Genomic DNA, 25,848 nt, shown 5'->3' with positions numbered 1-25,848 from the left:
CTGATGTTTGCAGAGGACCAAGTGAGTCTCCATCCACATTAATATTGGTTCTGAGACATTTTTTTCCCCTTTAATGAATAGTGGCTTCAGAACCTTTCCAGCTCAAAGGCAGACAAAGCTACGTGTCGATAATTAGCCCCTACTAAAAGGGTTTTTCACTATAATTAATAGAAATAATCAAAAGCGTTCGCGAATGAAAAGTACTTTCACAACATAAACACATTTTTGAATGTAGTTAAACAAATATTCTGTTCTGACAATGAATTAGTACTAATAAATTTAATCAATGCATGGCAGGTGGGGTTCGTAGGGAGTGTTTTTTTTCCCATTATGAAGCCTGCAGTACTGCAGAGTCTGGTTAAAAAAATCACAGAAGCACGGCAACAAAACAGCCAGGAGTTCTCTTTCTCACAAGAGAGTTTTCCAAACTGCACCCAATGATAATACCGTGATAATGACAGAGTTGAGAAATGTAAAAGGTAAGATCCATGCATTACTTCTAATTGATCACACAAAGAACAAATTATGGCTGATGCCGTGTTAAATTGTTAAATGTAATCTTACACAAAGGCTGATTTCTACTTTTCCTACACAGGCACATTAGTCCAATTGACTTGGATGGCATACACATACACGCAGATTTAGCTGAGGATAAATTGAGATCTCTCTGAAACAGCGGTGAGGTTGCTAGGGGTATTTTAATATTTGCGCTTCCTTTCTTTCTGTTATGCACTGTAATGGCCTGAACTTTCCAAGATGCTCAGAGGTCTCAACTCTCATTAACTTTAATGGGACTCTGAAATCACTAGAGAGGAAGTGTTCAATACCGAGAAGTTATGACATAAAATCGTAACTTTATCCTTATATTTATCTGCATTTTCATACTTTGTGCACTGTTTTGCCCACACAGAAAATAGCTCTGTGGCAGACATGGCAGCCAAAACATAAAGAATGAAAAGAACAAGGCAGCAATGCTTTACACTTCTTTCCAAAGGGATACAAAGGCACGACAATATTCGGGGAAGTGGAAATCTTCCAGAATGACTTTGGTTCTCTCACCCATATGCAGTAAGATAAAGTAAAATAAATAAAGGTAAAAAAAAACTGGACAAAGTAAAGGCTGATGTGAGGGAGCTACAGTCACTGGCAAGACATGAACTTGCCTTTGCTTGACGTTGAACTTGCCATCTTACTGCGGTCTCTACAACATGGTTTAGATGATTGCAATCAACCCAGTGTACATCCCCATAACATGCTTGCTTTGCCTTTCAGTTTAGATATCGTTATTAAGAGGTTTGTACCATTAATTACATAATTCTTGATAAATTGCCTCAATCTACAAAGCAGCACAATAGTTAATTCTCTTGTACCATACGATCCCAGAGAACTCAGGCTCTGAATTGGAACCCAGCTTAATAAAAAAGGACCTCTGACAGCTGAGGGTGTCCAACAGCCTGTATACAGTGCTACAGAATCCCAAGGTAAACCTTGCTCCATTTATGTCACTGCTAACAAGCATCTCAAAACTTCAGTTGGAGCAAAAATCACTCTGGATTCCACGTATGTTTGAGTCGCATTAGCAAAAAACCAACAAACCAACAAGTATAAAAACCAGGCCAGGACCTTACCAAAGTCATCCAATTCTCAAGACATTTAAGGATTTCACATTTTCTGGTCTGCTACGATCTTTCAAATAGCATCCATGCGCACAAAACTTATTAGAGGCAAACAATAACGCCGATAAGTCTGCTTTTAGGCTGTCACCCCGGGGGATTGGAAGTGCCTTAAAAACTTAACAGAGCGATCTGAAGAGGACATGAAGATGCTGCTTCATTCCAGCTATGACCAGCCACTTTTGGGGCAAAGTGACAGCGGATAGCAGCACCAGTAACTGCAAAACGAGTAAGATGAGAAGTAAACGACAATAAATACAAGACACACAGTGAACAGATCTCGTCTGTGGTCCACAGACTTACGCATTGATTTTCCTACTAACGAAACAATTTTGATCAAATTTCAGTTTTAAAATACTCTTCCTCGAGCATTAAATCAGACCCATCTTTACAAATGGCAGCGTTTTGGTTCAAAGTCCCCACTGAGCCCTTTCAGCAGGTCTTTAAAAGGGAAGAAATGAACAAGTAAATGCTTTCAGAGCAACCACCCTGATGTGCCAGCGTGTGCCCACTGCCTGGCTTCAGCAATTGAGCAGGGATGAGACTCCTCACGGCACCCACCCCCAAAACAGGGTTTGTAATGGAAAGTCTGACAGACCCTTAACCATAGTGGCACTACTGGGTGCAGCTATAATATTACCCTCATAATTCTACTATATAATAACAACAAAGGAAAAAAAAAGGTGAAGGGTCATTGCGCTTTGTCTTTAGAATTAAGATGGCTGTCTTCATCCTTACAGCATACTCTTAATTCTGGAGACACGTCTTAATAACCTCTAAATAGTTCCAACAAAAGAGCCGTGTCAGAGGAATGAGCAGGCCCCAAGGTGTTTCAACTGGAGTGTTTTCATCTGCCTTTATTGCTCTATCCCTCTCCAGAATTAAGGCAATAACCTGTGATAAATTATTCAGGAACTGCTACAGGGATCAAAGCAAAATCATTCTGTTAAAGTGCTGTTTGCAACATTTGGCACTTAGTGTGAAAACTTTTAATGTGTGCAAGCTGAAAATCAAGGATTTTAAATAATTTAACAGCATGGAGTTTCTACAAACCGGCTAAAGATAGCATGTTGCTATTTAACTGCTTTTTCCTCAGATGCTTTTTTTTTCACCCATTTCTATCAAACCTGATGATGTCACAACTCTAAACAAAGTAGGCCTGAGGGTCGGGCTGCCCGGTCAGTGCATTACCTCACCGGATTGGCAAGAGAAAGCCCAAAATTCTTAGGGGAAAATTACCTCACTTTTAATATTGGACATCTTTCATATTAAGACCAGAATGTGAAGAAGGAGCTCGTAGAGGGGGAAAAAAGCGACACGCAATTACTTAAGCCATCTTCAATTATGTTTGATCTCAATGGAAAAGAAACCTAAACATATGTTTTGTATGCAGACTGAACGATTACAAATGTATTTCAGAAAGAAAGGGCTCCCTTGCTGTGACTGCTTTTCAATGGCGCAGTTCAGCAACATTAAACAAAAAACCCTCGCCAGTTAGAAAGTCCTAGTAAAAACCACAAATTAAATGAATTTGGCAGTCCTGGACCATTTTTGTAGTGATATTTTAACAGTGTCATCTCCCTGTGGAGTGGAATACTAAGCATTTTATTGAAGAACTGAACTGTTTTTGTTTTCAGTACTTGGGAAATGAAGTACCTGAAAGCACTTTTGCATGTATTATTTATTCATCGTGATAGAAAAATAGCTTTAACCTAATAAATTACATTTAAGAGAATTTAGAGCAAAAGTTTTGTTTATGATAAAGCAACAGATTTAGTCCTTTATCAGTAGCTTAAAGCACCAAGTTTTCTTTATACAAATTAGACAGATGGTGCTTACAGTAGAATTTACTAAAGGTCTGTCACAACAAATGCAGCCAAGCTGCATATTTAATCACTGCAGAACCTTGTCTACCTGCAGCTGCCAACTGCTAATCCAATTTCCCTGATAAATGTGGCAAGAGACACGATCAGCAATAAAGAGCATCTAACTCCATTTTCCTGCAGGGCGTCTTTTGATGAACATTTAGGACGGAAGCACGGAGTGCACTGTGTGGCCCTGGCTTGTGGCAGCTGCATGCATTTTGAAGACACAGTTCTCAGGTTACTCACTTAATTCTGCCACTATCATTATGTTGCTATTGATCTCAGTAGCTCTTGTCTACACAGCATTACTCTAGATGAAGCTGAATCAGGCAGTTATCATGCATCAAACTTGCTCAAAAGCCTGGAGATTTCCCCTTAATTACTTGTGATTTTATTTGCAAATACCGTTAAAGTGTAATCAAGCAGTCACTTTCCAGGGTCGTTAAGAACTTGCTAGTTTAGGAATATATCACTGGCACTCCATTAAAATTTCTCTGCTGAGATGGTTCCTAACAAACCAGACGGGACAGCAGCAGAATTATTTTAATAAACAGAATTCTCACACGAGGTAAATGCTGCCTCCTGCAGAAAGCACAACCACATCCAGAGACCTCCGCATTCCCATCGCTTCAATTAATGACTTCAGCATATAAATATGAACCCCAAATAGTTCAAATGCCTGTCTGTCACAATCGAAAAGATATTAAAGATGGAAACAAAATTAAGGAAACTAGAGGAAGTATATGTTGAAATAATATTAAGCATCATTTTTAAAAGACAATGGCTCAACTCGAGTGATTACTCTGAACTGTGCACCCTCTGCTAATGTCAGATGTGCACTACAGATAAATCACTGCGTAAATATTTCTAGCCTATCTGTTCGTTTTCTTACAAAAAGAAAGGGATAAAAATGCTGATGTCTGTTTAATTTTCCATTATTTTATAAATTATTTGAAAATAGTGGGTTAGTGTGAGGGTGCCTTCCAAATTACCCTGCTTGGCTGAAGCCCCGTTAACTATTTATTCAGTGGCAGTAAAAGGGCCTCCCTTCCATGCAATAACTCCCTAATATATTATCATTCCTGATGATACAGCTTGCATCTAGGAAGTCTTTTTCTTTCCTAAAATATACTGTTGTTTTGACACAAACAGCTTGCTGCACTTAAGGATTTTACTAATAAAACATAATGTTGTGTTAGATATTATGACTGTTGCCACAGCTGAACTGACTTGTCAAATCAATCCTAATATGGCTCCCACAGGCACATAAAAACCTTATTTAGCTATCAGTTATCCTAATCACTTTGTTCAGTTTAAGGGTGCAATACTTCAAGACCAGTTCCTATTTATACATATATGCCCAGCCATTTAATAAAGTCTTGATTTATATAATAAATTCTTGTTTGAAAAAAAAAAATACTTTAAAGCAGCAGTGTTTTATCAAGCGTGTTACAATATGTCTCCTTATTCTCCCAAATAGATATGTTAATAAACACAACAGGATACTAGTGTAGAAAAGGGAAATTTGAAACAGATCAACTACCAATGAATTACCATCTTCCCTTTGATTACAAATGGAACTCAAACAAGGTCACTTGATCCATAAAGTACTGAACATCCCAAGGTCTTTATCAAATATTTGTACAAAGTTTCTTTCATGACAGTCATTCATGGCCTTTGTATCTCCACTGCCTACATGCCTAATTATCCACAAATGCATATAAGTATTAATATACGTATCGATATACTCACATATACATTCAACAGGGAGAAAAAGAACTGAGATGGCAATCTGTGGCTGAACAGTTGCCTGACTGTAAGTCTTTTCCATCAATAATTTATTTCCCTGTAATTGAAATAAACCTACCTTTGCCTCTTCTTGTTCTAAACTACCACTGAGCATCTGAGTCACACTCTCCTATGCTTAACAAATCTACTATGGTTCATTTGTTGTAACCCAAACTACACATGCCACATAAACATACAAACTACATCCTCAATGCTCTGTGGGAAAAAACAAAAAGATACCTCACTTGATCATTACATCAGATCCGCATGTGGCTTAAGGCAATGATGTTTAAACCTGCTTTACTTGAGAGGTTTGGCACAGAGCATGACTACATATACCTGTAAGGGCAGGACGCTGACAAATGATGCAGAATAGCTCCTGAAGGCATATTCTACAGTTTAGATCAACTGCTTTGAGCGATGAAAAAAAGAAGTGATAAAAGTAAACTAATCCTTATTGGAAAACTTTTCAACTTACCCTTTACTGGAGTTTTCTGTAATAGTTTTCATTAGCCTGTCATTCACTCAACAGAATACTTTGTTCACTTTAGAAGTCTTGGACCAAGAGCCAGCCAGACAAAATGGTGCAATTCTAAATGCCCCTCCCAATTAAACAGACATCCTGGGACACATAAAGCTTTCAGAGTCTAACTATATTTATGCAAGGTTAAAATTATTTGACAGACCTCAAAGTACACTTTAAAGCAAATGATAATGAATATATGACTTTTTTTCCCACTACAGTCACATTTTGCCGGTTGCTTCAAGAGCACGTTGTTTAAAAGGTAAATATTCTCTATTTATTGTATTTCATTAATTCCCCAAAATATTTCTACAACAAAATGTTACTCAGAACGACTCACCAATGAACTCATCCCAGTTTTGTTCCTTTGTAAGTTATTCTGATATATCATATACAAAGATGTGATATAAACTCCTATAGCTTGAAAAAGCTGGAAAAGGCAATTGGTACAATGCTTTCTGGTCTAAACCTACTAAACTAGGCACAGTTTGGTAATATCCCTTGATTCACATAATGCTACCACTTAATTCCTGTGCAAACACACAGAAACCACAATACACTGTGCTCTGCTTTTTATTCAGATCCTAAAATGCAAACCTAGACTTGTTTGCTGCTCCAGATGCACTTTTCTACCAGTTCAATTCCAAATTAACTTCAGGAGGAACAAAAAAGGACAACGGCCAAGAGAGCCTGATGCACGCCTTTTTCAGTTGCTCCATTTCAGATTTATTAGCTTGTAGCCAGTTCTAAGTAACACGCTTGTATTTTGTCTGATAGACATTTACACCACCTGTAACATGATGTTATTATTAATACTTACAATCTTGTTCTTACCTTTTTTTTTTCTTTCTTTTTTCTTTCTTTTTTTTTTTTTTTCCACCTACAGGAAACATCATGTGTAACCTAGAAAAAGTTATCTACTATTGCTTACGTTAATATAAAACTTAGCCAAGAAAAGACAGGTCCAGGTCGCAGCTGCCATTCTTTAAGAAAAAGCTGATGAATACAGATTGGTCTTGTCTCCAACTCAGCTATTTTCATCAGTGTTTAGCAGCAGACAGAACAGGAACCCATTAACATCAAAGGGAATATCAACTACTATTGACTTACAGCTTTGCGCCAGTCTCTTGCCCAGTTAAGTCCTTGCGTGAGGATTAGAAATCAGTACGTGAAAGACTAGCTGTGTTATTTTTTGAAAGCTCTAATCTGCAGCCCCATCTTAGAACATCCACAGAAACTGTTCTGTAAGGTGGATCTCCAGCTCTTATAGGCCCACGACTCTGATCAGCTCTGGGCCTCTGACCAGAACTGAGGCAGTTTGAGTCATAATGCGTTCATTCACTCAACTAGTCATAGTTATTTCTCCAACAGAAGACAACACAGAGGCTGCCACTGCTTCCTGCCATCAATCTCTGAAGTTGATTGGCACTGGCTTAAATACGAACTTAAATATTTACTGTGCAATGAAACTGCTGTTTAATTGGTGAATTTGCCAGAAAAATTCATAGTGTTACTAATCTTTACCAAGACACTAAGGTGTTGCAGGGACAGCTGAGGATCTTACCTAAATTTACCATGAGAAGACAAGTGAGGGCAGTATAAGAACATTGTCTGGCACCTGAGGTCGCTGGCTGTGTAATTATCACTGATGCCCAAGAAAGGGAAGTGCTTACTCTGTTGAAACATAAGTGTATGAAACGTTACGTGCTCTGCAACATCTACCACAAACTTAACATTGTTTAATGTTGCGAGAAAACTTATTGTGTGGTTCTGAAGCATGAATTTCACAGCTCCTATTTTCACAAGTCTAGACCTTCCTATCTCAAATGATTCAACTATTTGGACTTGGAGGAAGGAGATAACACTGGCCAGTACTGCACTGCAGGTACAGTTCTTGTGCTGCAGGTAGAGCTGCCTTCAGGTACGTCTGCACACAAGGAGGGAATGGGCAAAGCAATGGCCCACATTTTCTAACTCCTGCTCCTTCATCTGACATAAAATTTCTGGATAACTTTCAGCAAGTCACTTAAATTCCAGTGTTCCAGTTTCTACAATGATAGATCCAAGTGTCCTAAGACACTTTTCCCCAAACATCATTAAAAAAATGCAAGAAGCAAAAATATGCATCAGAAGCACAAAATAAAAGGAATTACAGGCTTGTACAAGCACTATAAAAATAGGAGTCATTTATTGAATACTATTTCTCCTTGGCATTCATTTTGTTCTTTAGGAAATAATCAGTATGCAACTGTATAACTTTACAGGAGAGCACAGACTCATGCACACACAAACACCCACACTCTTACTATTGCTCTGTTTTCCTCTGTAAGTGCTTCACTCTGCCATTCTTGCACATAATTGGTTGTAGCGTTGGATTACTTTTATAGGAATAAACAATTTCCCTTTTCATTTTAAATGGATTAAATTCTTTTTAAATGGATAAAAGTGTACCAATAGGTTTCATAGCTGCTATTAGAAAAACCCCTAATCTAGTTTTAAGATGATTCTTTGTCAATCCACAGCATTTTCATGTTTTCCTATTGCAAAGCTACAGTTTATACTCCATTCTTTCCTATTCAGAGAAAAAGCCTTCCATAGTGCTGTAAGGCCAACCAAGACAAGGATAAAGAATTGAGTCTCTCAAAAATACTTTAACTCATGCCCCTGTGCAAAGTAAAAATGAAACTGTGAGTATCTTGATACAGAAATATACAGGGGAAAAGTTAATTATTAGAAAGTACTAAATGTGCATGAGGGAACACTATGGCTTCCAAGACATAAAGGAATGACTAACATTCCATTATGTAAATTAATTCAAAGATATTTCCGGACTGATCAGCTAGGAGGGACATAATGATTTATAATTCAAATAACGGAGCTTTGAAATCAAATTGGGCTAATATATTTCAAAATATGCAAACCTGTAATAATTGTGAAAGTAATGTAAACCATGACACCAGCTCAGTCATTTGTTGCCTTTGTTGTTAATAATGCCTTACGCTGTTCCTTCGTTGTTAAATTTTCCTGTTGTTATAACAGAGTTACTGGAATAACGTTATGCTTTTAATCCTAGATAATCTCCAACCCCAAATAACCCAATTTGAAAGGCTGTCAAGAAGCTGATTGACTTACAGGACAAGTGCTGAGATTAAATAAATTATTATTGTAACCTTTCGGGCCAGCCACGGTTTAATCTATAGCAAATACTGAAAATTGATCCATTGGATCCAGCACCTTAACAATACGCTGCTTCCTTCACAGCAGAACATACCCACTGCCGTTACAAAAAACTAATATAACGTGAAAAGGCCAAAGTTTGCAATGCCAGGAAGTAGTTATAAACTACTTCATATGTTCGAAATAAAAAGTACTTCAGTATTATTATTAAAAAAAAAACCTATTGGTAGAGTTTTTTATAGGAAAAAGATACATATCTTTAAAAGCCAAAATGACCAGTGAAATTGGGTTGCACATCATTTTCTGGGAAAAAAGAAAAACAGCGTCGACAGGTGTAATTTATCATTTTTCTGATTTAATACCAAAGAAATATATTAAAATAATAAAAAGAATCCTGAAATCCTCAAAATTTGTAGTGATAAATAGCCCTCCCTGTCTTTATTGCATTATGCCTACTAACAGAAATATTGCATGGTGGATTTTGCCAGACAAGGACGATTATTTTCCAATAAAAAGTTGCATATTAAATTCCAGCACAAAAGTGGGTGTCTAATACTTTCGAAATCTTTTATGGTTTGCCAGGGAACACAATTTTAAACTTAACTAATACAACATCACGCTGAAGTGAACCGGCATTAAAGCTGTCTTTGTACAACCCCACCCAGCTAAGCAGAATAGCTGCTGTTCTCGGAACTCCTGCTCGAAGTATTTCCACTGAAAAATAATTCTGTCTCCTTTTGGTATTTATATGTTGGTTAATTTTTATTTTCCTCGCCTTTAAACATTTCCAACAAGGTTTAAGATGCGTATTTATGGAGGCAGTGCTGCTTTACATTGTGATGATACATTGGGGACAATGTATCTGAAAATGGCCTTGCAACAGTTAGCAAGTTTCTGCCAAGAAAAATACAATTTCATCACAATTTTATTCTTCAGGAGAGCTTGGGTTATTAAATATCTACTTTTTCATCCTTCCTAGGTCCTGACATTATTATGTCTATTTCATGAGCAGAAACTCATTTACTGCAGATATAATTTGAGTAATTGGAAAACTAAAACTATCCCAATGTTTCAGCCTTGGAGAAAGTATCATTTTCATCACTGACCCCCCATTCTTGAGAGTTAGCGTGTGAATAAATGCCTCTGGAAGCCTCCATAACCCAGTATGAAATGTTAAAGGCTTATTGGCTTTTAGAGAAATATGAGGCTGATTATTTCAGCAAGTATACATATAGGAACAGCTTGGCAGACACTGTAAGTTAGGTGCACCATGTCAAATTTTTCAGTTACGTTTATGTTTTGAAGCCTACTGAAGTATATCCTATAGGAGACAAGAGAGCTCATTAGTCTTTCATAAATCTTATTAATTAAATGAACGCCTCCTCTTCTGCTTTTGTGACATTTTTTAGTACCATTTCACTTTCAAGTCCTTCCCAGTCCTAATTCCTAGATGCCTTGAGAACATAAAGGCACGCATAGCCAAAATACCCCAAGTTGTCTGTTTAATGCTGTGTCAAAGAAACAAAAAAGTAAACATCGCACGATTTTTCACTAAACAAAATTAACTTATGGAATGTCATCTTCCCACTGACAGAAATATATTAGAATTCTTCTTATACGATTAGAGCTCTGTAGAGAAATAAAATTATTTTGGTTGTCATATTCTACTTGCCTTCCCCTTTGCTTGCCTACCAATCTTCTCCAGAAAATTACTAAAAAGCTGTTTTTATTTTAAGATAGCAAAGGATTTCCCAATGGAATGTTTTTATGAGCTCTGATCGTTTATTCCCTGCTGTATACCTTTAAATATTATGTCACAGCAAAAATAATCGTCTTTTGTTTCTAATCTTCCTCTCAATCCACTGAAAATTCAAAGAATAATAATTCTTCTCCAACTTACGACACACAAGTGAATACTAGAACAAGCCAGAAAAGGTTCACCATAGGTTGCTAATGGTAGTTAATAGCTAATAGATAGTTAACAGTAATCACTTGGGGAGAACTTTCACAAACACACCAGAACCCAGAACAAAAAAAAAACCCACATAACTGCTATGATTTTTCCAGTAGAACAATGATGCTGACACAGTGGGGAACTTTGGATCAGGCAAAGATAAGAAGGGTGTTGTGCCTCTTATCTTAGTTTGCACATCCTCAAAGTAGAACCAGTCCTGCTCCCAACTGCTTACCGAATCAACCCTGCTCTCAATACAGCTAAACTCATCAATGATAAGATTAGGAACAGCATAGATGGCCATAAGCAACTAGTTGTATTTCTCTTTTGTTGGTAAGTAGGTGATAATAAACATGCCTTAAAAAAAAACAAAACAAAACCACAGTAACTCTACATATGAAAAGATAAACCAAAGCAAATAGACATCAACATCCCAGATTGCTTTGAAATGCAGCATATGCAACAACCACTAAAACCCCCTTAATTTTTACCTTATTATACGCAAATACACCATAAAAAGAATATCCAACAGAAAGGTCATTTAGAAACTGAAGAGTTCTTGAAATCACAGGTTCACACCTTCCCTGGTATTTAAGGTTTGTCACAGTAGAACAAATTGATAAAAAAAAAAGTGATTTTATAACACAATTTCCTCCTTCTGAGAATTGCCATGCATAAGCTCAGACTAGCACAACCCTACATTACAAATATATTCCTGTGATATGTCTTACAGTTTTCCATTTACGAGACAGAAAATGCTATAAAAGCATGCTAAGTGTGGGTTTTTTCTTTCTGAATAAGATATTCTACTACTTTTATAATACCCACATTTAAAATACCCCTACTAAAACATAAATACATCAATACGCCTCTGTCGCGTGTCGTAATGAAAATACCAAAGTGAAGCTTAGCCCTACCTGCATTTATCTCACTTTTCAACACAAAACCCAAACACCTGACTTCTGCAGTATTCCTCTGCCTAATTCTCCATGAGCTAAAAACAAATCGCTCACATTTCCCTTCAGAATACAAGAAATGGAGCACGGAGAAAAACAAGAGGGCCAGATGCACTGAGCTACCAATGCACCCAACTGCAATGGAATCCTTGCCTTACGGTTCATGTTTTAATTCCCATTTACCTCTTATAACTAATACTCAAGATACACAGCAGATGCTGCAGTTCTCCTGATTGAATCCTTCTGAGACATTGGCCCACAGAGCGAAGGAATGCCATTTTTCTCATATGAGGAGTGGTTACAACAGCAAGTGAGGAGCTGCTGGACTTGTGGACTGGCATGGGAATGCCATGTGTGTCCCTGCCAAGGATCTGAACACTAGAAGGGCTACTCTATGAAATTCCTGGTAAGGCTATGATGAAAATAGATCCATTAAGGAACACTCTGCCTACGCAAAACTCCAACTCCCCAGAAACAGGACTAGAGAAATTCAGTAAAAGGCACATTCATTAACTTCCAATGATAAAGTGATAAAGAGTCTTGGGTCTGATGTGACTGCAGCACTTTAACTCTCGTCTGAAGGTCTAAAGGACAGCTTACGACATTAATAAATCTCAAAATATTCCTGTGCTACAAAAAAATATGCATTTAATGAACCTTTAAACCATAAATTGAACATTGGTTTCTGCAGGTACCAGCCTTTAAATAATTGCAATTTACAGAAGAGATTTTTCGAGCAAATGGCAATGAAGTGAAATAAAACATGGATTTTATGTAAGCGTTAAAGGCAAAACAAAATACATGCAAAATGGAACCCAAGCACCACAAACTCACGTTTTTGTCATAAATATTTCCAGAACACAGTTGTCATCTCTTACTCATAAGACTTCTGAAATGTGGGCATACACCTAGAAATAAACATCTGCACAGAAACATGTTATCAATGTCACATGTTACAAACATTTGCTTGTAAACATTTATTCTACAATATCTCTCAATTTTGACTTTTTAGGAGAAAAGTACAGACATAAATGCCTGCCAGTCCAACCTAAGTGAAGCACTTCTATGAGATGATAATATTTACTCTGTATTCTTCATAAAAAATTTGAGTCGTTTTTGTATCCAAAAATCTAGTTTGGGTAAAAACGTTTATTTGGATCAACTTGATAAAGAAAGGAGAGGTGCTCCGTAACTTCTTCACAGCTTCCTGTAACCCACTTTAGCCTGAGTGCTGGTGGCTCTGCTGTTTGCTTAGAACCAGACATTTCATTTCAGGCATTTTAGTCTTTAGTTAATGTGAACTAAGCATGATTGGTTACACATAATTCTTCCTTATTACGTGATCAAGTCAAGGATCACCAAGGCCTGAAATGCGAGCACCAGCCCCAGCAGATGCAGTGACAGGTTACCCAGCAGTGAAAGCCTGGTGCCATCTAGCTGTCAATTCTGCTTGCTGACATTATATATTCCACACTAACTCAGGCAACTCCGGTTCCCATATCTCAATTTCCTCGTGCCGTGTTCCTTTCTGCTAGTGAAGCAATCCCATGACTTTCATTACCAACCAAAGCAGCAGCATTCTACCGCTAGGGAAGTTAATAAAAAATTTGTGCACCAAAAACTTCAGCTTAAATCAGAGCATAATAAAAGAGTTAGCAAATAAATGTGCTGCTGTAGCCAGAAAGTGGAGCAAGATCAAGGATAATTTACTTATAAGTTAAAATATCACCTTTCATAATCGTATGCATGTAACTTGTTATGATGAATGCCAGCAGTGAAAGGACAATCGAAATATGAAAGAAAGCAAGGAATACGAAAGCACAAGGAATACAATGTCTTTCAAACTCTACAGAATATTACATTCACATCGTAAATGTGAAGCTGTAATTGATAACAAAACATAGCCACAATTATAATATATGCAATGATAAAAATCCTATATTCTGATTTAAAAATAACCCGTCTCTCTCTGAACAGTGTGCCGCTGAGATGCTCCAGTACTCTCGGTTTTAGCTAAACCTAACTATGCTTTTTAGCGGAGAAGGAATTGCTCCAAGGAAGGAGAACGATGGGCAGGGTGGGCACAGGGGGACGGGGCAGCCCAGCACAGCCTCTGCCCCGCTGTCAAACCGGGCTGTGCCACATCACAGTTTAACACATAAATACTAAACCAGCAGCCCGCACTGACAAAGAGCAGTGCTTTAATCCACAATTATCCTTGTAACTCTTACTACTCCTTTTATCATCCATTAGCTTTGATTCCCATTATCCCATCAAGAAGTGTGTCAACGCTTTTGTCCCTAGGGATTTCCCACCACCGCTAGGATCTGACAGCCAAGCCCGAGCGCTAAGCAGGATCATTACCTCTTAAATCCACTTATCTGATCCACTGAATAGTAAATTGAAAAGCTCATTAACAGCAACAATCTGATTTGTTTTCACATGTGACAGGGTCATTTCAAGTCAGCATGAATACAGTGCTTGTAATAAAAGCTACTTCTCGCCCGGTAATGTGACAAATCGTAAGCTAAAATAAATGTGATATTTTAAACGCATTCTTCAAGATCATTTTCAAACCGAAACGCACTCTTAGGATGTAAAAATAGAAGAGCAAACAACCTCCAGCCACAACAGTGAAACGCCCTCAGACTTTTAAGCGCTATAAAAAATTAATGATAAAGCATTTTGGACGTATAATAATAAAATACTCTTCAGCAACAAAGGCTGCACTACGTATTCAGAAGGAGAAAAACACTGTTGAAAGGCGGGGGGGGGGGGGGGGAGGTCATAAAAGGATGTGAATTGCATGTGGAAGTGATCTCATCTCAAGCTCGTCTGCATCATGAGATGCCCAGCCATCCCTGTACAGCAAGGACAGCCATGACTCGTGGCTGCAGGTCTCTCTGGAGACCTCGAGCAAGGAGCAGGATCATTAGCTTGCAGTAGGAAGCAACCAGGTAAAACCTTTGCACAATAGTTCCCCAATCCTTCCAGCTGTGGGATTTGTAACTTCCAACGTTATGCAGTCGTGCTGTGATGCTGCCACATAATGTAAGTCTCTTAATAATAAAATCAGATCACTGTCATCATCTCATTTTTACATCAGTTATGAATGGATGTGAAAAATCCACAGGAGTGCTCACATTAGGCTACAACGTTAGATGAGCTTCATCTAACATGAGGTACAAGTTCATAATCAAGGTCCTTAAAGCAAGGCCAGACTCATACCACCACTTCAACCACAATGACAGAGTACAGGTCACAATACTCACAGGTGATTGCCATAGCCATGACAGTCAAGATAAAGAAGAATTCAGTAAGATACCACCAATAATAATAACAACAATCTCAAACATGTTATATCCAAGAATCACATATACATCAGTGTTGGAAAAGACCTTTAGGGTCAACAAGTCCAGCCATCAACCGGACCTATCAAGTCCCATCACTTCACCATGTTGCCCAGTACCATGCTCATGTCTCTCCCATACCTGGCATGGGGATTCCCTGGGCAGCCTGTTTCAATGCCAGACCTCCCTTTCTGTGACAAATTCTTCCCAGTGCCCAATCCGGACCTCCCCTGGTGCAACCTGAGGTTGTTTCCCCATGTCCTATTGCCTGTCACCTGGGTAAAAAGACAAACTCCTCCACTGTGCAACCTCCTGTCAGGCAGCTGTGGAGAGAGGGAATGAGGTTCGCCCTCAGACTCCTCCAGACTGAGCAGCTCATTCTCTCAGCTGCTCCTGTTAGCTCTTGTTTTCTAGCCCATTCATAGCTTTGCTGTTCTTTGCAGCACACACTCCAGCAACTCCCATAGCTTTCCTCCTGTGAACAGCTCCAAACTGACCACAATACTCCCAGTGCAGCGTACCAAGGGACTGGCTCAGGCTGCCCAGAGTGTGCCATCCCTAGAGGTGCCCAACACCAGGCTGCCATCCATCCAGCACCATGCAGCCCCAAGGGTGAACTTTACAGTCCCTTCCAACCCAAGCCATTCTATGAATCTTTCTATGAATGTAACTTCCCTGATCCTTCAGGGAAAGGAAATTGAGTGTTTAGGCAAGAGATCCAGGGATCCTTCTTTTTGGCCCCATTCGTACAGTTAAAGCCACCTCTGTGCAAGAAGGATGTTGGGGAAGGCAGCAGGCTCATCGGCTGTGGTGCCGCTCCATCTTTAACCACCCAGCAGCCTTATGGGTTATTCAAATGACAAATCTCTGCGCTTCCAAACGACTCGAACACTACTTGCCACATTTCAAAAAGAAGAAACACAATTGTGGAAGCCACGTTTTATAAAGCAAAGCACCTGCATGTAAATGCAACTTAAAGGAACAGAAAAAAGATGTGGTAATTACACGAAAGCTTTAGTTCCCTGACTCCACTGCTCTTTGGCCTCAGATAAGTTTAACCTCGCTTTGTCTTCTGAGGTCTTTTTGGTGCTATCGTTATAACTCTGAAGAAGCTAATTACGTCAATTCTTAAATGTGAAGCAGATTACAGAACTGGGAAGGCTCAGAATATGAGTTCCTAAAGGTTGTATGGCTATATAATGACAGTCACAGAAATTCAATAACGGCACTGTATGGAATGTACTCAAACACACCCCATGAAACAAATTAAAACAGAGCAATGAATCTCTCATACTGTGCAAATAAGAAAACACAAGAAGATGTTGGTTTCTATATGTTTCATAAGGGCTATTATAATGAATTAAGATTTTGGATAATGAATCTTCAGAAAATTACAGGAAAGTTATTACCCGTAGGCAGAGCATAAATGCTTAAGATATTATAACTTCCTTGAAGCTCTCCAGGCCTTGCTGCAGAGAACTATCAGTGCAACATTAAAGTATTTTGTCATGTATACTGAGGGAAGCAGATCTTAACCGTATTTACTCTGAACAGACAGAAGCTGGGCTGCCTTTGAGCCCTGAGCAGCTGTGCTGGGAGCCCCCCTTGCCCACAGCCTTCCCCTGCCTGGCAGCTGCTCTGTGCTTGGGATGCTCTGACCACCACCTCTGTCCGTAACTGCTGAACTCCACACCAATCACAAAGCAAAACCATAAGAAATTGGCCCAAATAATTTCAGATGGATCTTTGACAAGAAAATTAAGGTACATACAAAATAAGCAGGCTGTTCTCCCCTTCATTACTGCATGCATTCCTATGTGCCGATTACATAAATGACACACCACCTCCTGCCTTGCCCACAAGCCTGCCCGAATCAAAACACTGTGTTAAGTCATTCCTTAATAGACAGATTGCTACTGTAAAACAGTATTTAAGAATCAGGGCTTTACTGTGGTGACTAAGTGGAATGTTGAGGCAGAAAAGGTCAATATGCAGCATGGCACACTTACAGCTGAAATGCTCTGTCCCACAGTGTGGATAGCAACAGGGAGTAAGACACCATCCCAGGCTGCTCCCATCTCCATGCTCCATAGCCCAGAGGAGCAGATAATTCCCAGCAGCTGTGGGTGCCACCTGAAAAAAGAGGGCTTAGTTCATCTGCGAGGTCTTATTTAGCCCATTGTTAAACAGCTGTTTAGCTTTAAAAGTCTCCAGACTACCATTCTTGTAAAGGACTGCCACAGATTTGCAATTCCACTGATTCTTTTTTTACCCCCTGGGGTTAAAGTACAAATATCATTCTGAAAACTGATAAACAGCGTTAGTAGCTATTACTTCTGAACATCATCCCCAAGATTTTTGGTTTCCAAGGCACGGTCCTGCTCTGCGGTTTCCATCAGAGCCATACACTGCACTGCAGAGGTGCAAAGCCATATATGCCCTCGTGCATTTGTTTCAACAAGAAAGTAAACTGCTGCTTTAAAATCCTCTAATGACTGAAATGAACCATTACTGTATGGATTACAATTCAGCAACAGATTTCTTCTTGTACTGGAGTCACAGAACTCCCAAAGGTAAAGTAGCATCTACCCCCTTTCTTACTTGCCATTGGAACTACTAAAAATCTTCCAGCTTTGTTTTATTTAGCTGCCTAATTGTATCTAATGAGTGTCCCACTTAGCAGGCTTACCTGCACTAAACTTCAGCATTCAATATCCTTTAACATCCACACCAGTTTGGCACTTAAAGACAAGTCATAAAAATCCTGGCTATTTATTATATTTTGAGAATTGCTATTTCTAAGAGTATTTCACTGTCCTGACTTCAACACAGCTGCAGGTGTTCTGCATCACAGGATCAAGCCCTAAGCATACCAAATTCAGTGATTTCACATATATCAGAAAGGTTTTGCACCGGCGCTGTACATCAGAGTGCTTTTTGCACATCTATCTCACGGCATAAGGAGAGGTGTTACAGCCACCACAGCTAATACTAGCAATTTGAACAACCCTCTTTGGCAAGCCAGAAATAAGATAATTGTTCAACATAGGCTGGCTCTTCTGAAATACTGGAAGCATTGCCTGTAATTATAGACATCTGTCATTGCTAGCCACTCAGTAGTAACCCTGACATCAATATACAACTATAACACTAAACTGCCTGCAGGCATAGCAATGGAAGCCAGATACGAGAGGCGGGCAATCATCTGCCTCATCCAAACTATCTGTCAAAGGTTCCTAACCACAAATAGCTCTTACGTTTTGTATCCTTAGGATAATATGTTGATTTATTTTAGATGCTCTAATATTTACAGTCCAGGCCATCTACTAAAATAAAGAAACAAACCTTATGGCTAATGGAGGCAGTTACCGTTCAAAATCATCATGAAAGGTCATAGCTCACCACTCAAATGTTAAACACCGACGGCTGCTTTGTAGATGCACCTGTGCATAAACTTCCCCCCTCCCTCCTCCAAAATCATACACCACCATTTCCAACTACAATTCGCAACGACTGCTATTCTCTCATCAGCCGAGATGTTATCAAACGACCCGGAGAAATATTTACATTTGGAACAGCTGCAAACATCTTGGCAAAAACGTGTCCAGCATCTTCTGCGGACACATGGCTGAATTCCAGCGCCCCGGAGCTCAGCGGGTCAGTACAGACAGGGCTTGGGGCTCTGCACAGTCATCGTCAGCGCCCAGATCTGAGAAAGGAATTAGCATTCATCATGCAAAGTGTGTTTATGGATTAGACCTTTCATCGATGGTCAGTGGGAAGCCGAATTTACCCCCAGCCGATGAAGAACCTTCCTTGAAATTAGCAGGTCAACGTAGATAATTCCCTTTCATTTAAGGTGAAAATCATGCTGAAACCATCAATCTGCTTTTTTTGTGTGTTTCTTTTTTTGGTCCTCATTTGGAAATCAGTCTCAGAAAGGGGCAAAAAAGATTGTAGGTTTAAACTAATTAGGAATTAACATCCTTACAATTATCATAATTTGTTATTAACAAAAGCGAGATTTCTTAGTATGATTCACAACAGCCTCTGCTGAAGAGAAACTATTAATTATTAGACAGACAGTTAGCTTACAAGTGAGCTGCATTTTAAAAACCTCCTTTAAAATACAATTGCTAAATGCCTTACAGTGCTGTAATGTGAGACAGGTTCAAATCTTATTACTTCACCGAAATTAAAACCTAAGTTTTAATACTGTTCAAGTCGAACAATGATTCCACACTTTATTGCTTTTGAAATCCCTTGATGATCATAGGAAAAAATGCCCTCGAGAAAAAGAGACTCTGTTTTCGATAAACAGAAAATACAGTTTGCACTCTTAGCCTCTTTGTCATCACAAAAAAAGGATTTAATGCCAATTCTTTAAAAAAAGACTTTTTTTCACAAAATGTGCACCTTGTGTGCCATTTGTAAAATCAGCTCACTTTCTTTTATTTATTACTGCAGCGCGGCAAGGCAATAAAGCAGCTACTGATAGCTAATAAATTACATGCCTTTTAAAACAATTCTCCAGCTACAAAAACTTGTAACTACAAAGGCTTACATTTACATGGTACATCGAGTGAAATGTCAGTATTTATGTTCTATTTATCCACATAAGTAAAATCTGACCCTTTATTAAACAGCTGAGTCCAAAGCAGGGGCTGCACGCGAGATTAAATCACCGTAACTTTATAAAGCTCCCCTAAAGGTTGAGAGAACTGAACTTAAAATGTAACAGGAAATTGGCATAAACGGTTCAAGTGCAAACCATTTTAGAGATGAAACACATCTTTGAGAATGACCTTCAAACTCCCTTCAGGAAAAAACGCAATCACCAATTATTGCACGCTAAGAAGCATTGACTTCCAAATGTAAAAATAACCAAGTTTTCAATAATAGTAGCAACAGATCACTGCAATATGAAGCAAGGCTTTGCCATCACATACCATGAAAGTCAAGATTTGTTTTTTGTTTAATTTAAGTAAACATCAGAGCCTTGGGAAGGTGTTTTTCGCTTAAAACGGACTTGAAACAAAAAAGCCCCACACACTTATTCCTCCTAAAGATGCTGTACATCTCTACGGACCTTAGAAACTCTTTTTATTCCCCCCAACTTGCCTGCTAATTGCCCTGCACAGAACGTTGAGCTGCATGGTCTTTACTTTTGTAGAGCATTACCTTCAGGCTGATGTGCTCCTTATTTTCATACGTTTGCTCCTTATAATTTGACCATCTCACAAATCATGAAAGCAAACACCACTTTTTTTCTCTCTCCATCACCATGCACGCACATGCATTTAAAATGTGTGTTACCAACACTCACTTTCCCCCACGCACTATCATTCGCATGGTGTCTGTGGCTTTGGTATAGCTTTGCTCCTTTTTTCCTCACTGCTGCAGTCCCAAAATGGCAGTTCTTTTCCTGAGCACAAAAACAAACTTCGACTACCTGCTGATAATTACAAGCACTTAAAATACTGCTCCTCAGTTTGAAGAAAGCAGCCCACAACACGTTAGTAAAGATGCTGCATGATTCCGGATTCCTCACCAGGCACACACCAGCACCACCATCAATCACTCTGAATGGAGATGCTGTGGGGCAGATCTTTCAGTCTGACTGAGCACTGCTTGATGCAAAATGAGATGGGAAATAGTTTTCAGACACTTTTCGACTCCCTTAATCCTCAGGCCACTTTTCCCTATGGTAACTAAAGGTTTACTTGGGTAATATGTATTTTCTTGTATTTTATACAGGTAATCACAACTTCACATTATCAAGTCAGTGGCAATCATTAACTAAAGCAGTCAAAAAAGGGCTTTAAACAGCCAAGAAGCGAGAAGGAGCAAAGCAAAGCCCACGATTGCCTAATTCAGATTATTCTATCTACTAATGAAGACAAAATACAGGTGGAACTTTAATATGATACACAATAAAGAGTGAATGGCACCTTGTACAGCTGTACCAGGAAGGTGGTCTGTGCAGAACTGGACGCCTAGAAAACACTGCTAAGAGTGGAGAAGGAATTTAACAGGGCTTACCCACTGGAGTTTGACTCAAGAGGAGTTACAAGTTCATATGAATACAAAAATAAACAGCAGCACTCAGACACTGAAAACTCAACAATGGAACATATTGGCGAACTTAAGTTGGAAAGCAGAACACTGAAATGAAGCAAGAGCTTAACAGAAAGCAGAACATAGTCTTCCTTTCCAGAGGCCTTTGAGAACAGAAAGCATTTCAGAGTTGTGTTTTGGAAAGAAAGTTGTCGTTACCAAGCTTTGCTACATTTCTGATTATAGAAACAGACATAAATTGACAGAGAGACCTATAAGATAAGAGCTCTGGCTGCAAATACAAAGACCATCATCCAGGCTAAGAGGGAAAACACAGAGCAAATCAAAAGGTCATAACGTCCATCATTTGAATGAGCCACACTGGGATGAATACAGCAAAGAACACCATGGTTCAACTTATGGAATCAAGAAGCAGCACCTGATGACCTAACAGGAAACACCTACAACAGCCAAATTTCATCCACGCACATCTTTGCGTCTCGACCTTGCCATCTCCATTCTGCATGCAGTTCTTCAGGTGATACCATCATTTTATAGTGTGATGGACAGTAATGGTCTTTAACAATATACATGGCAGTAGTTGGGTATGTTCTGCTGACCTCTTAAGCAAACGAGATAATCAAATCCACGCAAACATGACAGATAGCAGAACATTCAGCTATGACCATGTTTTACAGTAAAAGAATCTCAAGCACTTCAGAAGCCAAGCAGGCCAAGGTAGGGTGCACTCCCAGGTACTTACAGGTGTTTAGTTTAAGAAGAGATACTGCAAAATTATTATTCTTTCTCTTTATTTAAAGCTCTAAAAGTACGTACATTTGAATGACTATGCAAAATTAGCAAGTTAAAATGAAATTGGGCATTAAAGAAAATGCATAAACTCGTATGTAATTGAGCTGTACAGAGCTCATCCAAAGACTGTCTATCATGTTAATGCTACTTAAATCATTATCTCCTATCCATATTCTTTCCAAATTTAAAATAACTGGTTTAAAAATGACTATATATGTTTCTATACATCATGTGATAAGCTGCCTTATTGTGTATATGACATCTATACAAATCATTTAATACTTAAATTGATATAAAAATCCTGCTTCAGAAATAAAACTTTGCTCCCATAAGACTTCTTTCTCAATAGAGCTACATGCCTCAAGAAACAACTCGTCAGTACTGAGAATGCTCTGGAGAAATAATATGGAACCTTCCTCATGGCCTTCCTAACTGCAGCTCTTTTGATCCAAATTGATGCCAACTACTGACTACTCCAACAAAGAAGATACAGACAAAATCTATGTGGCATGAGTAACTGAAATGCTGTTTTCCTCTCTGCGCTTCAAAAGAATGTGAAATGGCAGCTATATGCCTTCCTATGATGCTTAACAGAAGTGCATACAACTCTGAACGTTATAATTTAAAAAAGGATTCCTTAATTATAGCCTTATGAACTCCGATTCAAGTCTGCAATGCACATAAAGCCCCAGAGTAAGAAAAGATAAGTTATGGAACATAAAGCTGTGGAAACAAATGGCAATATCATGCCATACTCCGTTCAGTTATTGATGATGATGTCTTAAGAGTGATTTCAGCTAAGAAAGGACTGTGTTTTTTAAGAAACATCCCTAAGTACATTCTTCTCCTCCCATCAGCATCACAATGTAATTTAAGATGGTTTTATAGTCATTTCTTACCTTAATGTCCAAATGCCTTTAAATGAACCACACCGTAGAGGAGCCGGCAGTGTGCCCTCACTGCAAAAAGACAAACCAGGCTGCAGCAGGCAGAGAACAGCCAGCAGGCTGAGTGAGGGCAACGCTTCTCCTCTGCTCAACACTGGCAGGACTCCCCAAGGTTGGTGCTCAGCTCCCCAGAAATGGATTTATTTGTTTATTTGTAGCAATTGAAGGTAGAAATAAATAAACTTCTTGCCTTTGCCCACACTTTTAAATGTAGATACACAAGAAGCAAAGTTTTACTAGGGGATTAACCCATATTTTCTGCAGAACCGGAATGGCACAAGGGCACTGAAGCACTATTGCTACGTGACTGCAGAAACCAGAGATCCGACAGCACAGTGAAAAGCCAGAACTATTAACACAACACACACAGCCCATCACAGTATTCTCCCCTATACTACTTAGCCTTTACAGAATAACTGCATACACATTCACTATAAGGGAAGGAGTTAAATCTGACACTCTAATAAGCCATATTTAATAGTAATGCCTTTAGCCCATGGACACCCAAAAGCTACGTTAAATTGTTAATGGCTTACTTAAAATCTACTTCTGTCAAGCTCAGGCACTGAGCAAATTCTTCTGCCTCTCCAGAAGTTGATTTTTTTTTTACTCTTTTAATCTTTCTGTACTGCAACTTTTAATATCTGCATTGCAAATGTTTCACCTTTTAATCTAACTGATTGAACTGGGACAGACAGGTCCTGGTGAGCCCTTTTACCGTACATGCAATTCCTACCAGTCTGATCAGAACTTCTGCAGTTTTCCCCCTTGCAAAAGACAACTCTGTTACTAAGATATTCAGTGCAAAAACACCAGTTATCCTGAGAGCTGCAACAGCAGCCTGTCCTTAGGTTAGCAGGCTTTTCCTTATCCTCAGCTTCATAGGAGCGAAAGCTTGTTCTCTCATTATGATTTCCTATCTGAACATGTACAAGAGTGCATACTATTTACACAATTAGCTATCTAAACCTAGATCACAGAAAATGCCACTAGAGGGCTCACATTATTATAATACTGCATTGTTCCTATGCATTACTCCACTAATACAATTCTTCTAATCAAAGGAGAAAAACATCGCTGTCAAATGTGATGATGGCTCACCTTATAATATACACTGACAATGGTCAGCAGTCAATTGTACAGACCAGAAGGTGGTATTTGTATTTTCTACACAAAATAAGCAGTCAAAACCCTTGCTTTCTGTCCAACACAAACCATCAGTAAGTGCAGGTCACGCTCAGTGTCACGCTATGTAATGTAACACTATAATGACATGCTAGAGATAGCCTTTCACAGTTAATGGTGACAATCTTTTTTTCCCCTTCTTTCTAGGTTCTGTTAGAATGATTATATTCACTAAGTCCAAATATGATAAAGATGCTGCCTCTGAATCACTTCAGTAAGGGAGAACTACTAAGAACTCTACCCTGCAACATGATGGTCACTCTATGCTGCGCTATTTACATTGGTAAGAGTAGGTGGCTTCAGGCCCCATGCTGGGTCAGACCTTTACTGCTCGGTATCAATAGTTTTCTGCTTCAGAGGTCAATACACAAAACAGCAGCAGCAGCATTAGGATTGAGGTTGTGTTTCTCCCACACACAGAGCTTGAGACAAGAGCTGGACAGAAATCAACAAGGAAGAACAGATTATTATTATAACTATATGCATGCTGTAGATACACACAACCTGTTTTTGTTCCTGTCCGTATTAAACTGTGTGCCAATAAGAGGGCAAAAAGATGGTACACAAATATATCTATGAATTATTATGGGAATTGGGTCCAAAATATTTTGATGTCAAGTGAAAGACTCTAAGCAAGTATTTAATTTTGGAGCAAAATATCAACACTGTGCATTTTAGACCAAAATATTAGTTGGCTGCAATCTGTCTAACCTAAAAATAAACTAAATAAAAATTAAGATTAACAGAACAGTGTGAGAGCAAAATTAACACTCTATGGCAGATGAATCCTCTATTGCACCTGTCCTCCACTGTGCAAAAGAACATCAGCCTGCCTCTGATTATTTCTTTTTGACATGATTTATCGCCTACTATTCTTTAAACTTGATAAAGCAAATTAATCTTTGATTGCAGGAGCCACTGGAGGTTGTCATTAGTCATGTAGTTTGGTGAGGCTGCATGTGTTTCATTTACCAGTCACAAAGAAATGAAAGCCCAGCAGCCATCACTGGCTGCTCCAACTGTTTTCCCGATCCACCCAAGAGAAAAGATAACAGCATTCAGTGCACGGGATTTTAAGCAGCTACTCTAGAACTGACCCAAATCAACAGAATGGAGTATTTGCTCTTCCAGAAGGAATGCAGATGCACTAAAATTTATGCTCAAAGAAAGTAAATGATTGTTAACAAGCAATAATTCGATCTGATGGACAGATTTCAACCTGTCAGTCTATTCAGTGGCATATTCTTATGTTCCATAAATAAATAAACAATTAATTTGATGTTGGACTGTCCCCATGAGACCCCCTACCTCTCCCACCTTGGCATATTTTTCCACTACACTCAGTCTCACCATAACATCCCATGTCCCAAGTCATCCCATGCCCACTTCCTTCACATTGCTCCAGAGCCACCAGCTCCCTCTCTGCAGCACTTCACAACAGGAACAAATGGCAAACCTGAACCATCACACCGGACCTTCAGAGAAGTCATTTTGAATAGAGAACAGCTCTCAGATATAGCTCTCCAGTATCAATGGCAGTCAGGTCTGAAATACAATTGC

At 38.9% G+C, this 25,848-nt stretch overlaps 1 long non-coding RNA gene across 1 annotated transcript in view; it reads right to left on the bottom strand.

The window, feature by feature from the left end:
- The window catches only part of LOC107320482, a 98,284-nt gene that overhangs the window by 39,938 nt on the left and 32,498 nt on the right, over positions 1–25,848 (bottom strand). The window contains exon 4 of the long non-coding RNA XR_004308907.1: positions 12,771–12,858. This is a non-coding gene — a long non-coding RNA (uncharacterized LOC107320482). The remainder of the gene's footprint in view (positions 1–12,770; positions 12,859–25,848) is intronic.

The sequence above is a fragment of the Coturnix japonica genome, chromosome 13, assembly GCF_001577835.2.
Source record: "Coturnix japonica isolate 7356 chromosome 13, Coturnix japonica 2.1, whole genome shotgun sequence".
In the NCBI taxonomy this organism is placed as follows: domain Eukaryota; kingdom Metazoa; phylum Chordata; class Aves; order Galliformes; family Phasianidae; genus Coturnix; species Coturnix japonica.
The sequence above is the reverse complement of the archived record's forward strand: the minus strand, read 5'-3'. Positions and strand labels throughout refer to the sequence as shown.